The sequence below is a fragment of the Acomys russatus genome, chromosome 26 (genome assembly GCF_903995435.1).
Source record: "Acomys russatus chromosome 26, mAcoRus1.1, whole genome shotgun sequence".
Lineage (NCBI taxonomy): Eukaryota > Metazoa > Chordata > Mammalia > Rodentia > Muridae > Acomys > Acomys russatus.
In genome coordinates this window covers 6,748,051-6,762,871 of record NC_067162.1, presented here as the reverse complement: position 1 = coordinate 6,762,871, position 14,821 = coordinate 6,748,051, and positions in this window count along the sequence as shown.

Below are 14,821 nucleotides of genomic sequence, written 5' to 3'. Positions count from 1 at the left end.
CTTGTCCAGCCTGCACAAGGCCCTTCCTGAATCTCGTCTCAGCAGCACAAAAAGATGAAAATACAATAAACAAATAAAAAGTTTTTTTTTTTTAAAAGACATGATGACATGCCCTCTGGGACATCACAACAGCCTGCTTCTTGGACCCTAGTGTGAGCACAGTAAAATGAAGTTAGGAAAATATGGAAACTGTACAATTTCCAAAGCCCCCACTGTGGGCAGAGGCTTCAGCAGCCATCACGGAGGCAGTGCAGAGGTCATATTTGTAATGCAGCCATCAGCTGTCAGCTTTCCCTGGACGTCACAGGCAGTGTGGCAGAGATGTCTGTCTCTTGCCCATTTATACTTGTGCTGTAAGAGAGGAAAGAAAGGATGCTGGGCCTGGGGAGTTGGCTCAGCAGCAACCTTCCTGCTGTGCAAACAGCACCTACATGTAAAGCCAAGGCATGACTACACATCCCTGTGACCTACCAGTAGAGGAGGCTGAAGCAGGCTGAGCTCGTGAGCTGGCCAGCCAGCCTAGCTGAAATGGTGAGTACCGAGTGTAGAGAGAAACCCTGTTTCACAGAAATAAGGCGGGGAGTGACAGAAGATACCTTCAAGTTAGCCTCTGGCTTCCACATTTGTATGTGTGTACACACACACACACACACTTACACACACACACACACATTCATACATACATACATGTACACACTCACTCATAAATACACACACACATTCATACACGCTCACTCATACATACACACAGACACACACTTTCTCATACTCACACCCCACCCCCACCCTACACACACAAAGGACATTTGAAGCTGATGTCCTATTTCCTAGGGAAGACAATTTAAAATACCAGTCACAGGTTAGTATCTTGTTTAAAATTTACTTTTTTTTTTTTTTTTTTTTTTTTTAAGACAGGGTTTCTCTGTGTAGCCTTGGCCATCCTGGACTAAGTTTGTAGACCAAGCTGGCCTTGAACTCACAGCGATCCGCCTGCCTCTGCCTCCCGAGTGCTGGGATTAAAGGCGTGCGCCACCACCGCCTGGCTTGACATTTTACCTTTTATTCCATTTAGCACTCCAAAGAGGCGTCCTTAGAGATTAAATTGTACCATCCTTCAAAGGAATGAAAGAATTTTCTAAAAAGGCAAACACTTTAGATGATTTTGAATGTTTTGGTAATTTGATTTATAGTTTGTTCCTATGCACTATTTTTTTTTTTTTTTAATAATTGACAGATTTTAAAAGGGAAAGGAACAAGAGCAGGGAAAGAAAGGCTGGGCTGGCATTACTGCGAGAGTCACTCCTTTGGGAACTGCGCCAGCATCAGAAGCTGCTTGAACTCAGTCTTGTAATTTAATAAGGTGCTGTCAGATCTCCTTGATGTAATTAAAACTCCTTGATACAAAATCCATGTGCCGCATGCAAGGCAACGTAGCTTATCATAGACACTGTGCTCCATGATGTATAGCCACCAAACGCCACACGCGCCAGGTGCGATGGCAGGGACCTGGCATAAGGCTATGAGATGCAGATCCCAGGCATAGGTCTTGAGTGGATTTACCTAGTTGGTGTGCATACACCTCTCACTACACCTGGGAACCAGTTTCCTTCTGCGAAAGAAAGAAAGAAAGAAAGAAAGAAAGAAAGAAAGAAAAGAAAGGAGGGAGGGAGGGAGGGAAGGAAGGAAGGAAGGAAGGAAGGAAATTGGGTTCCTTCCAAGCTAGGCAGAGGAGGTAGGTCAGTAGGGAAGATGCCAGCTGCTCAAGCATAAGAACCTGAATTTGAATCCCCAGCACCACACAAGAGCTCAACACAGCAGGACGTGCTTATGACGCCAGTGGGGGCCACTTGACTGAGGCCAGCAACTCAAAACAAAATGGGCAGAGCATCAAGCCACAGGTTCAGTGACACATGTGTGTGTGTGTGTGTGTGTGTGTGTGTGTGTGTGTGTGTGTAGTGGGTATATGTGTACATGTGTGCCTGTCTGTGTGTAAGTAAACCTTCTATTTAATACACTGCAAAACTAAAAAGAAATATATGAAACAAATTTAAACGTTCATTTTGTATAAGTCAATGCACATCTAGTGTGTCAGCATACACTCAGTACAAAAACTGTTAATAAAACTTCTTGCACTTGTACAGTAAACAACTCCTTGAAAACAATGGCGCCATCTACATTTACAGCCCAATCTCAATTCAGACACAAAAATCTTCAGAAACCCTTGATTGGGAATACCTGATTAAGAAACTTGTCATTGAAAAAGTAGCCGCACGTAGGCATGTTGCTCCAGCCATGCCCAAGAGTTTTCCAACCATAGAATCAACTGTTTCTTTTCATATTAAACTATTGGAAATGAAGTCACTTACATATTCCGTTTAGGGTCAGAGAAGCCTCATTCCCAGTGTTTAGTCGCCGTGGGTGGCTAATGGTTTCCGAATAGGACAGCACAGCTCTAGAGCTGTTCTCAACCCTCCCAAGGCTGTGACCCTTTAGTATAGTCTCGTGTTGTGGTGAACCCCCTTAATAAAATAATTTTCATTGCCAGTTCATAACTGTAATTTTGATGCTATTACAAATCGTAATGTAAATACCTGTGTTTCTGATGATCTTGGGTGACCCCTGTGAAAAGGCCTTTTGACGCCCGGAGGGTCCAGAGCCTGGCAGACACATGTCTCTGCTTTCCTGCCTCCCAATAAAAGGCTATTAAAAAATACCCATGATTCAAATTCAATTCTTCACTTTTCCTTTGTTTGACAGAGTCATGGTTGCTTCTTCTATTTTGTCTGCCCCAGAAGGGTACAGAGAGAAATAAATAGTGCGTATTGGAAGGTCACAGTTCAGACTCACATTCAAGACAGACCTGGGTTGACTCATTTTCCATTATTTCTTGTCCATTCTTGGATGGTATGACCATAAACATACTCCCTGGCCTCCCTAAACTCCCATTTTTTTCATCCTAAACTAGAGTCAAAATAAACAGTGGCCAAAAGATAAAATACATCAATTCGTGCAAGAAGCCCAATATAGTGTTTGTATGTAGTTCATGATAAATCCATGTTAGTGGTTATGGTAAGTAGAACACATTTAACTTGCATGACCAAATTTACGTTGCCCGTCTTCAAGAGGGTATTGCTTTTCCCTGGAGGGGGCTTACCCACTTGTCTGTGTAGCCCAATATCTCCCTCTAGTGCCAAAACCCTTGAACAGCAGGTATCTCTACAGCTAGGGACCGCCTCAGATCATTACTAGTTCCCTCAACCAGTGCTCGTTTTAAATTAGTGCTCATCCCCACCACCCCATTAACTGGGGGCCGTGTTAAAATCCAAAGTATGATGCCCTTAGAACAGGGTAACATGGCTGCTCTTAAATTCTTGGGCAATCCCCATGACCACAGATCTCTGAGTAGCACCTTAGTTCCTGCTATTGACCAGCCAAGCTCTTTATAAAGGAACCACCAGGCCGTTAGGATAAGGAATTACAAAGATAAGTGAAATGTCATCCTCTTTTCCTTGAGAACATGTGTAAGAAGAAAAGCCATGATGAGTCACACAGGATAAAATACACGTAAATTTTAAAGAGCACGTCAAGGGGAACAGGTTCTTCCAGGACGCCTTTTCTGCAAGAAGTAACACGGGTGTGTGGAACAAGCATGGCAGCTCTTCCACACCCTTGGCTTTACAGAGTAGTCGAAGGTCGAGCGTTAAACCTGACCTAATGTTTTCCTAAATGGCTCTGTGTCCGTAGGACAGTTTGTGTCACCACCACACGGCCTACATGACGACAAGGCAGGAAGGCCCTTGACTAAGAGTGGAAGAGATCAAGCCAGCTTCTGAGCATGCCTGCACTGTGGCCTTTCTGATGTCTTTATGCTCAAGAGACAATAAAACCCCAGCATTCGGGAGACATCACCTTCTGTACTCATCTCATTTTTGACAAAATGGATATAACAAAAACCCACATTTTTTACCAGCGTCAAATAAGATGACACAGTAAAGGCATTGAGAAGACAACAGTCCATCCACATGGATGGGATTTGCTAAAAATCTGACAGATCAAAATGGCCTAGCTTTTCATAGGCAGAAGAACTAGCATCATTGCTTTCTGACAAAGATAAAAAGGGGAGTGGGGATCTAATGTTTATTTAAGTGTGTCCAACTAATATTTTTAAAGCTAATGAAGGCCACAGTGACTTAATTACTTGAAATTCCTAGGTATTTGTGTTGTCTTCTACAAGGAAATTACCAAGTTAATGACAATATTTCTTTTTATCTTTTTTCAAATATTTATTTCTGGTGATGAGTTTAATATACAGTTGCAGTTCATTGGTAAGTTTGCCTGTATCTTGTTAAACTTACTGCATTCCCAACTTTGGGAGGAAAAGCAAAACAAAACAAAAAATAAACAGTCTATCAAACAGCAGTCATGTGGAGGCTCTTCAGTATTTATCTAACAAATCATTGTGATATCGTTCAGAGGGGTCTTTTTTTTTTTTTTCTGAGACAGGGTAGCTTCTTCTCGTGTAGCCCTGACTGTCCTGGACTTACTTTGTAGACCAGGCTAGCCTCGAACTCACAGTGATCCACCTGCCTCAGCCTCCCAGAGTGCTGGGATTAAAGGTGTTTGCTGCCACCACACCCAGCTCAGACAAAATCTTACAGCTTTTAAATTCATTTTCAACATCCTTTCACACGAGTGTGTGCAAACAGCAGCCTCCATCCTCGGCGTCAAAGTAAGAAACTACTCGTTTTGTGCCTGTTGGCTTCTTAGAGGTGTGTGTGTGTGTGTGTGTGTGTGTGTGAGAGAGAGAGAGAGAGAGAGAGAGAGAGAGAGAGAGAGAGAGAGAGAGAGAGAGAGAGAGAGAGAATGGGATTTTTAAAAAATATTTATTTTAAAAATATTTGCACCTGAGTGTGAAGGCAGGGGTGTGAGCATGTGAGTGTGGGTGCCTGTGGAAGTTGGAGAGAGCATCAGCTTGCCTGGCATGTGTGTCAGGAACCAAACTCTATAAGAGCAGCAAATACTATTAACAATCTCCTTAGTATTTGTCTTCAACTTGATTTGTCTTAGGATCTCATAGTAATGAGTACCCAGTAATTGATCATCTTCTGTATAACACTACCTGGATTCTGTGTATGTATGTTTGTATGGTGTAAAACCCATGTGTATTTGTACATGTGCATGTGTGTGCATGTATACATGTGTGCATGTGTGTGCACACGTGTGTGCATGTGTGTACATGTGTGTATATGTGTGTTTGTGTGTATACGTGTGTGTGCATGTGTGTGTGTGTGTGTGTGTGTGTGTGTGTGTGTTAAGACAGGGTCTCTTGCTGAACCTACAGGTCATTTTGCCCAGTCTGACCATCCAATTTGTCGCAGAGATTCCCATATATAGGGCTTTACCCTACCTACTCTTCTTTTTTTCTAGCAACCTGAACTTGGGTCCTCACGTTTACGTGGTGAGTGCTTGACCCATGGAGCTGACTCTCCCACCTCCTGTAACAGTAGATATCTTTTAAGCATTTAACTGAATACATTATAACCACTACAAATGGAAAGGGAGTTTAGGAGAAAACAAACACAAAATAACCACAGTCTACAGTTCAACACTGAAAGAAAGTCAAGGAAGAAAGGAGGAGGAAAAGGATAGAAAGAAAAAGAAAGCAAGACAGTTTCAGGTTTTCTTCTCGGAGACTTTGTCTCTTTTCTTTTTTCTTTTTCTTTCTTTCTTTCTTTTTTTTTTTTTTTCCACAGTCATATTTGGCACCAGGGCCAGGAAACACTAATTTCACCGAAGTCATGTGAAGAATACTTACACAGTCCACCCTCGACTAATAAATGCTTATGGGTGACCAGACAACCCTTATTGGAAAGGCAAAGGGACCTAAGGCAGGCTCTTCCATCTCATAATGCTTAGCATCCGAGAAGAAAAACAATGTCCAGACATGCAAAGTTCTTAGCAGGCATAGTGAGATGTTTGGTTTATGTCCAGTCTACTTGGTTATTTAGTTAAGTCCCACGTTTGGGGACTGGGTCAAGAGAACAGGGTAAGATCTTACTTATGTCGTTACTAAGACTCTAGGCGAGATTTTCCTTTGGTCCATTAGATGAACCCGGCAACATTTGTCACTCTGAGCATTGTTCAGGTTCCCTGCTAGTGTCATATGCTATAGCTACCTTGCAGGAGTCCTGGGCCAGGCATGCAACACCGTCTTACCACCTTCAACCTCCTGATGCCAGTCTCGTTGTCTACTTAACTCAAGTCCATTAGCACTGTTCATTTACAATTTAGTGCATGAACTACTTCGTTGAGATTTGGAAAAGTTGCAGATAGGTAGCCTGGACCAATAACAGTATAACTATAGCACTCTCCTGAAACATAATATATTCAGCTAACTCACTATAAAGTTTACTTTTCCCGTGCCAAGGCACATGTAAACACTGGAATCTGTATTTTCTCAAGACCAGCACTTTAATGTGCCAGACTGACTTCGTGATCTAATTGGTTCCTATCTTCAGTGTAGGAGAAGAGCAGTAGTCCATGAGGAGCCCTCATCCGGATGGTCCTACACAAAGACACATCATCGTTGTTAGGGAGATGGTCCAAACTCAGTTTCACAGCATCTCTTTGAGTATTTCACCAAACCCCTTCCTGACATTTCAAAAGTCCACTTGCAAGACTTTGCCTAGAGTCATCCATATGCAATTCCACTTGTTAAACAAAACATTTGTGGCAAATGTGGTAGAAGGTCGAGCTGATGGAAGGGAAGTCAGAAATGTTCATAATACCCAATACCTAAAAATCATAAGGCAGTGTAACCAATATACAGTTAGGCAATCAATAACAAATAATCACCAGATTGAGTATTGGTAGCAGAGAATTTGTTCCACATGCTCATTGCCCTGAACTGGAGAACATGGAGCAGGAGAGTGGGAGGAAGCTGGCCAGGAGGGAGGTAGAACACGCAGAGCACGCCACTCCAAGGAGCAGTGCAGTAGCACAGAGAACCCATGTCTTCCAAAGGATGCCAGAACATCTAGGAAATTGCTAAAACTAACCTAGAGACCATGAGACCACAAGAGAGATTTCTTAGAATCAGCACCAGCTCCATTCCTTCATCCAATGGTCTTGAGCCAATAGTAAAACGGAAGCGTTGGGAAGTGGCTTTTAGGGTAGGTCAAGAGGTAATCAGTGCCTTCAAGGAGCATTTGCCGTATTGAAGACTTCAGCTACCATGTAAATTGTTGGACTGCTCTAAGGCCATGAAACTATGAAAATGCTAAAACTGGTCCACATGAAGAGACCATGATATTGAAACAGAGTGTCTAGCCTGCCTAGATGTTCCAACCTCAGATTATTCCAGCTCCACTCACGTCCTGACTGAAATTGCATGAGAGACCCAAACAGACACCCCCTGACCTCACTTTTCAATTCCTGTCCCATCAAAGAGACTGTGATTGCTTTTGACTTAAAAAACTCAGTTTGAAAGAGGTTTTTCCTCACATGGGAGTTGGCCAACGGGAAATTAAGAAGGAAATGGGGGGGGCGGCGTGGGGGGGGGTGTGTGATAATGAACAGTTGATGGGAGCAAGAACCTCTTTAAACAGACTGGCCACAGAGGTCACATCCTCGGAGAAAGATGAGAGGAGCTTACAGAACCGCATTCATGGCAAAAGTGAGTACAAGACCCAAGAGGAGGGGAAAAAATCATGTACGGGTCTGGTCCCAGAATAGCTCAAATATTGGTAGTGAAAGGAAGACTGGAGTTAGAGACGTAGGCAGGACATAATTAAGTAAGGCCTTCTGGAACTGATAAGGAGGGTGAGCCTCATTCTGAGTGCACCAGAAGGCCCTTGAGCAGTTTTAAAGCCCCAAGAACATACGAGTCCCTCATGCTGCTACACCTCTCCTGATGTGTGGGAGCCCAAATAAGAGGCCTCCAAGGTACAGCAAAACGAGGTGGCATCCAAAGAAAGGATAACCATACCCCCATTCACCAATGTCTGCCCCCACTTCAGTGGTCCTTCTATCGACACCTCGGAGATAGGAAACTCCACTCTTCACAAGATCTCCTGATCAAGACCCCTTGTTCTAAAGTATCTCCACATCACACAGATCTGTGCTTTGTTTATTAATTTTCCCTCCCAAGAAGTTTCACCCTGAAATTCCCCATTGTCTTAGTGGGGAATTTTAACTCATGGTGGCGGGAACAGTACAAACAGAAAAAGACATGTCGATCATTCAATTAGGCGAAGAAAATGTATAATGTGGCAAACTATAACCTAAGCCCACCCTTAACTAGAAATCCTGATGGGTCCTTCAAGGTGATACTTTTAACCTTCAGGGTCTTCATTTAACAGGCCCTGTCTCAGGCTTGGCCTTTTTTTTTTTTTTTTTTAAGACAGCATTAGCAATTCTAAAAATACTCCAAAGACTTCCATCTCTATAAGCAAAGGAGGTAGAAAAGTGGGGATGGGGGAGTGGGGTATAAGCTGGGAAAGGGTGGACTGGGTGGTTGGCTGGTTCTTATCATAACTGTTTAAATTTCATTTACATTTTCCTCTGGGTTGCTCAGGTCCAAGACAGTGTTATTTGATGTTGAACACCTGCTTCTCCACATGGAGGGCTGCCACCAGCACTGCCAAAGCAGCGTTGACATTTGTGCTGCTGTGAATTTAGAAAATCATACAGGGGGGCCGAATTGTGGACCCCAGGAGCTTCTTCTGGTTCATGGGATTCTGGCTCCAAAAGAGTCATGGCACGCAGTTCCTCGGGAACTTTGGGGGCTCCTGTGCTGGAGCAGGCTTCTCCGCGGCCATAAGCCATCTGCTTGTGCTCTCTAGGTCCCAGTTCACTCGCTGATAAGACATAAGGGAGATAGATGAGTGAATCCCAGACTCAATGATGCTAAACTTTGGTCATTGTCTTCGCCTGGACATGATGCAGCACAAATGCTCCATGCCGGGACATCTAAAACAACTCACAGGTTGCATAAGAAACATTTAGGGGACTGTAGAGTGATGCTTCTCAACTTCAGAGTCTATAGCAACCACCTGGGGTTGTGAAAAATATAGATTCTGGTACAGTAGGTTGGGAGTGGAGCATGAGGTTGCATTACAAGATGATAAAAATGCCCCAGTCCAAGATCAGACTCGGTGAAGTCACACTCAGATTCTCCAACCCACAGCCTAATGGCAGAAGTTTGGAAAGGAAGATTGCAAGGGCTGTGGAGGTGGCTCATCATGAGGACCTCAGTCTGGTCTCCAGCAGCCATGCAAGATGCCAGGATCCCCAACACCAGTGTAGAATGTCAGGGTACACAGAAGGGCTGGAGAGGCGGAGAGGGCCAGATCTCTGGAACTCACTGGCAAGCCAGTCAACCAGTGAGCCCAGTTTAGTGAGAGAGACTGTCTCCAAAATAAAGTGGAGAAACAATTCTGGTATATACCTGACCTTGACCTCTGTACTCCATGTGTACCCATATGCACATATGCACACATATGCATATAAATATGCTAGAAGGAGGGGGAGAGAGGCATAAACACACGCACACACAGAGGGAGGGATGGAGGGAGAGAAAGAGAGAGAGAGCAGAGAGAGACAGAGAACAGAGAGAGAGATGAAGGGAGAGGAGAGGGGGAGAGAGAGAGAGAGAGAGAGAGAGAGAGAGAGAGAGAGAGAGAGAGAGAGAGAGAGAGAACACAGGCACATAATTTCAGGACCAGTAGCAGCAACTTTACCCAGAAGCAGGTTGAAAGGTGTAGACCCTTGGGCACTACAGCAAAACTGCTGGAGAAGATATTCTATCCACAAAGCCCTCGGGGTTTGTTTTCTAATGGACTCTGCAGAGGATTCTGACTCACACTGACAGTCACCAACAAAAATACAATCAAAATCTCAAGAGAGGGATCCAATAACTTCTGCCATTGTCTCTAGATTTCACTGAACAGTCAACAGCTCTGGGATCAGACAGTCTCAGCTACAGAGATTTAAACTCTAGAAGTCACGTTGAGTCCTCCTCAGGAGACAATGTCGACATCAAAATCCTCAGCAATGGTTCCATCTAAAACATGAATTCAGAGGCAGCAGGGTGGCTGGGTGGCTAGGTGGCTGGGTGGCTGGGTAGCTGAGTGACTAAAGGAACATGCCTCTAAGCCTGATAGTCTGAGTTCAGTGGCTGAAACCCACATGGCGGTGGAAGGAGACCGCCAATTTCTACAAGTTGTCTTCTGACCTCCACATGAGCACTGGAGCGTGTGTGTGTGTGTGTGTGTGTGTGTGTGTGTGTGTGTGACAATACAACAAATGAGAAAATGTAATAAAAAGGATAAAATCCTTCAACCTTCACTCAAAACCTTTGCACAATAATATGCAAGTCATGAAAGCTGGAACTCTCAGTCAAAGGGTGCTAAAGCTCTCTTCCTGTTTGTTTGTTTGTTTGTTTGTTTTGGGGACAGGGTTTCTCTGTGTAGACTTGACTGTCCTGGACCCGCTTTGTAGACCAGGCTGACTTTGAACTCACAGCGATCCACCTGCCTCTGCCTCCCTGAGTGCTGGGATTACAGACCTGCGCCACGATGCTAAATTCTTTAAGTCTAGACCCATTGCTGAGCATTCCCCGTAGCCCATGGTCATCCTGCCTCCACCAGGACATGGAAAGGGAGTCCAGTATTGTGTCAGGCTGAAAAACTGCAGGCTTGAGAATCAATTTCTTCTTCTCAAATAGAGCCAGTCAAATGCATAGCCTGCTAACGTGACTGGCAGGTTAGGTCAATAAGGCTAGTGATAATTGTCCTGCCTTCCTAGCATCGGCTGGAAAAACATCTCCAGACTTCAGACTTTTAGCATAATTTCCAGAACCGCCAAGACCACGTTAACCACCTATCACCTCTGAAATTGCAAAAGGGCAGGTTACCCCACAGGTCACCAGAGAAGGTGGAACCTGGTGCCTGTCCAGGCCATGTAACACCACGTAAGACGCCTGTGAACACGCCTGGAGCCTTCATCTCTCCTCCGGTTTCAACTTTCACGACGGGGACCACTTTGCAGTTTCAGCTTTAAGAGTAATCTTGGAGAGAAATCCATAAACCCCCGACTAATGCCTTCTCGGCTGTAGCTGCGAGTGGAAGACCGGACCGGCTGCAGTTTGAATGACGCTAACACTGTGCTACACAGCTGTAACCAACTCTCCACCTTCGGACCTCAAAGCGCCCTGCCCAGATCACCTCACTAAGCCTTGCAACAACTTCTGAGTAATATACAGGAAATATTATCATCTGCATTTCTCAGGAGGAAAAAGAAAGCACCTGTGGGCGACCTAGGTGTCACTTCAAACTCACAGTGAGGCTCAAGGCTCACTAAGAGCTGGCAGAAGGGAACCGGGGCCCTGAAGGGTCTCAAGAATGGAAATGGATGAACCACAGCCTGGAAGGAAACAACTTAGTGGCATAAGCAACATTGACCTTGCAAACCACAAAATTACAAAAACAGAAACAAAACAAAAAACCAGGAAGGAAGGAAGAAAGAAAAGAAAAGAAAAAATAATTGACTTTTAAATGCTATGCCCAGGGTTGAATGAGTTAATTTGCGGGTTTTCACATTTTATCTCAGAATACCAAGTTTGCAGCCCTGTTTAAGGCTTTGGAGGAACCGGATGCCTCTTTGCTGGTCTCCACTCCAGGGCTCCTTGTGAAGGAAGGTCCACCCCTGGGTGTAGTCAAGCTGCTACTTAAAATGCGCATCCGCTGGCTTCCTAGGGATCCCTTTATCCTGACTTCTCTGAAATCTACGTTTTATTTACTCAATTGTAGACACCTCCGCAGGGGGTCGTTGAGAGCATCCTTAGGGAAAGCCTCAGACTTCCTGAACTAGTGGGTTAACCATTAACATGACTTAAACTCTGTGATTACCCTCTTCCTCAGCTCGTTCCTCCCCCTCCCGCAACCCTCTCCCGTCTCCCGGGCCGCCACCTCCTCCTCCATCTTCTTTCCCATTTGAAAATGTCAAAGGCTTTTGACATGCTCTGGCCATAGACATGGAACATATTTTCTCATTAGGTTAATTAATGGCTCTGCTTGGGTGGCATAATTTGGTGTAAGTTTCCTTTTAGAGTTCTGTCATGACTAAAAAGGATCTTATTTTTGTTATGTTTTGTGGTGTCTTTAAATTTTTATGACCTCTACTTTGTTTAGTCTGTGTGTAATCCTTCCTTTGAAACCTAATGTCCTAGAAAATTTACAGTTTTTCTCTCAAAACCGTCACTTTTTTTTGCATTTTACAGTGATTCCTGTTTCTTTGGTTCCCGCTAGAACTTCATTTAAGTCTTTAAGGTGTGATTCGCAGCTCCGGGAATTTATGATTACATCGGCAGAGGGTGAACTCCCCAGGTGCAATGTATTAAACTTGACAAGATGCTCTTCATTAATCTCTGAAAGGCGGCCAGGTGTGACGCGGTGAAGCGCGGCTTCCAGCTCCGAGGCTGAAGAAGGCCAAGCTGCGCCCTCGCTGGAGAGGAGGACTCCTTCCCGCCGCTGCCAAGCCTGCCTGGGTGGGGACGCAAAGAGCCAAAGATCTTTTCTTTGCCAACCATGGTGTTCCCTGTCTCCGCTGGCGCTCCTACAGCTCTGCAGCTTTTCCTCATCTTTCCACACATTTGGTGACTCAACACATGTTTATTAAGAGCCTACTGTGTGCCAGGAACCAGGTAGGCTGAGAAGGACGCCGTTTCTTATCCTGTGGGGCTTGATACGTGCCTAGCTGTGGACACACTACCACTTCTATAAGCCTGTAGGAAGTGTTGGTGCCAGCTGATCCCCATTACCTGTGAATGAGATGATTGTTCTGCTTCTGGAACCCATACTTGGTCAATGATGCCATCGAAGAGGAGCAGGCCAATGCGGCTATGAGCAGTCACTTCTCAGTCAGATAGAGCAAAGTCCAGATAAAAGGCAATGATGCCTCTTTAAAGGAATGTGTGTAGGTCTTTTCCTGGCCTTTGTGTTTGCCTTTATGCAGCAATGAACTAATGTGATGTGGGGTCCTGAGCTGAGCCCAGAGACAGACAAATGACATGAATGAAAAATCCGATGAAACCTGCCAAATGTCTAGAATTTCTTTGCTGGCAAATACCAGCATTGGCGCCTTAGATGTCACAAAGTGCCACCGTTTTAATGTAGATGCTAAAACTAGAACAGATGAGATTCATTCAGTCCTCTATTATCTTTGAAACTGTTCTATAATTCTGAAATTACTCCAACATAAAAGTTGTTTAAATATTGCCTTCAAGGCAGTATCCATATCCATGGAATTACCTTTATTTTTATTTCGTGTATATGACTGCTTGCCTAATGTATGTATGTATACTGCATGCATGCCTGGTGCCCACAGAGGCCAGAAGAGGGCATCAGATCCTGAGGAACTGGAGTTATGGGCACAAGCTTCCATGTGGGGTACTTGGGAACAAATCTAGGTCTTCTGCAAGAGCAGCAAGTGTTCTAAATACTGACCCATCTCTCCACCTTCGAAAGAATGGTTTTAAAAGTTACCAATGGGTTTTTTTTTTTTTAAAGCAAATGGTACGCATAAGAAAATTAGATTGCCCCAGGTGACAAGCTCCTCCTCTAACACATCATTCTTGGAACTCTGGAAATACAGACATGGAAACCCAAAGGCCCCAATATGACAACATTTACACAGGACTTTTCCCTTCTCCCCATCTTCCACGTCACTTGAAGTTTGTCACATTGGTCTTAATATTTCCTGTGGATGAAAAAAAAAGGACATGAACAGAAGAACCACCATGCTCAAGTTAAAGAAAAATACCCGTCAAACGTCATTTAATGCTCTTGTTCTTTGTTTTGTTTTGTTTTGTTTCCGTCCACCAACAGCACAATGCAGTTTGTTAACCATTCAAGTACAATAGCATCTGGTGAGATCGGGATGGAATTGGGATGACAAAGTACACAGATACTCAGCATCTAACAAGATGGAAGAAGCCACTGCTTATGCTTCTTCATGAATGTCTTCCTCAGTCAATACAGTCCTAGCCAGTAACCCAGCACACCGAGTGTGCTGAGGTGGGAAAGATGAGGAAGAAATACCTACGCTACAAAGACAAACACTTTAAAAAAGAGAGAATTTGGATTCTCTGTTCTTCCGTACCGCTTCAACGTGCTCCGTTAGCCTCCACTGTACGCGTCGGAAACCGCTGCCATCTTGCTGAAGTTGTCCTCGATAGAGCTCTGACGCACTTCTTTTCCGTGCTCCCGCTTTCTCAGCGAGCTGCGTCAAGACTTCTGCTTCGTGAGGCTTGCGTCCTTCTTCTGCAGCTTCTAATTTCTTCTGCATTTCCTCTGGCAGCTGGGACCGAGCAGGGCTTTCCTTACCAGGGGATTGTGCAGAGCACACAGCCGGTCTCCTGTCTTCTGTTCATCGTGGCCTCTTCTAATATTCGGGGGAAAGAACTGGAGCAGGCCAATGCGGCTTCTGGCCGGAAGTGTGCTTTGATTCTCAGCTCAGAAGAATCTGTCCCCGACCCCACCCCAAATTCTCTTGCACTCCCAACCACAGCCAATACCACCTCTCAATCTCTTGTTCTCCCTCCCCACCCCTCTCCCTGTCTCTTTCTTACACACACACACACACACACACACACACACACACACACACACACACACACAGAGCCAGTGGGATGCCCTAAATCAGGACTAAAACTCACCGCACTTGTCCTCCCCTGTGTGCACACTCCCTCTTCATTTTTGTGTTTAACATAAGCACTTATGTTGATGGTCGCTTATGTAGGAGCAGATTGCTGCTACCCCTG